The sequence below is a fragment of the Gavialis gangeticus genome, unplaced genomic scaffold (assembly GCF_001723915.1).
Source record: "Gavialis gangeticus isolate Ggan-Ray unplaced genomic scaffold, GavGan_comp1, whole genome shotgun sequence".
NCBI classification, from domain to species: domain Eukaryota; kingdom Metazoa; phylum Chordata; order Crocodylia; family Gavialidae; genus Gavialis; species Gavialis gangeticus.
Window position 1 is genome coordinate 48,460,301 of NW_017729022.1, and position 1,681 is coordinate 48,461,981.

Sequence of the window (1,681 nt, forward strand, 5' to 3'; positions counted from 1 at the left end):
CATCTACACATGCACATTACTGTGGAGTTGACTAATTTGCTCCACAGTAAAGCATCACCGTCTACATGTGCGGTGCTATTAAGCCACAGTAAACTAATTAATTCCACTGTATGATAGTACTGCCTGACACAATTACTGTCCTATGGCAGAGTTATTTAGTGCACTGCATTGCACGTGTAGATGGTGACTGGGACTGCCTGGGGTGTAAGGATGCTACAGTGCAGGACTGTCTGCAACTTTGTGCCCCAGCCAACCACTCTGCAGCATGTGGGGCGGGGAGTAGACCCCGGCTGGCAGGTTGACCCCCTGGGCCTTTTGCCAGCTGGAGCTGTACTGCCTCTGCTCAAGGCGCTGTGGTCCCAGGCACACATGTAAACATTTCACCTGGAAAAAATTAACTCCAGTAAAACTGCACCAGGGTTTATTCAGGCACACTAATTGCACATGTAGATGTGCCCTGTGTGTCTGTGTGTGCATGTACCTTTGTGTGTTAGTCATAGTCCACTAGTGAGTAACTGTGTATAATATTCAATACTGTTGTAGCACTACTTGAGTAGAAATAAAATAATAAGAACAGTAACATCAGCACCAGGAGCTTCATTCATGAATTTCTGGCCTAAAGACATAAGATTGTTACCAAATGAGCCATACTATCACCCTCAAATGGTAATGCTTTAAAAATTAGCCTATGTTTAAATTGCCATTAGAGGTCTGTATAGAATCTTTTTCTATATATTTCAGAATGCATTCATCACTGTAGTAGCAAGACACTGCAGTGCTATCTTCTAGGTATCTCACAGATAAAAAAAGCTGATGCAGTTTTATCCTTCCAAAATCCAGATTCTTAACAAATCAGAAACATTGGTTGCATGCATTTCAAACATGCAATGTAATTCTTTACTGGTGTTTATATAAACACTATTTTATAGCCAAAGTACTAAGCACTGTAAATTTGGGCTGTAAACAGTTTCACAGTGGCATTTGGGGGCTTAACAGCAATAATTTTAGCCATGCAACATTTCATGTTTCTTGACTACCCCTACTATAGGGATTTTTGCTTTCCATGCTCCTTGATGCCTATGTTTTTGTTATCCCGAAAGGTCTGCCTATCTGAAGGCTAAATAAACAGGATAAACAGAAAGGAGAACATCAAGCTGCTATTTTTGTAAGCCACTTGGTAATGTCTTACTGCCACCTTGTGATCAGTAAAAATTATGGACTTTCTTTTATAGTTCAGTCAAGCTCAATACTTAAGAAAACTTAAAAACAGAAGAGAGCTTCATACAAGCTTAGAGAATAGAACAGAACAGAGCAATGCAATGCTTTTCTTATAGAAAATAAGAAAAAGACCACCACTCATAGGCATATGTATGCATAAACATGCAATGATCTAGAAATGGTGAAAAAAAACAGGTCTGTAAGTTCACAGAGAGAAGAAAAAGTCCATCATTCCAACTTCAGATTGCCTACAGAAATGAAAGGCAATTTCTTTGCAGATGGCTACTTGTCATTTTGTCATGAAAAGAACCATAATGAGAAAAAAATTTGGAGAAGTCAGAAAGGCATCCTCTGGCACAAAGACCTTTAGCAAGAGACACATCAAATTGTAGACCTTCAGTACAGATTTACTATGTGAGCTGAAGGAATAACCTTCAATAGAAGAGTTTCATTGCTCTGTAAG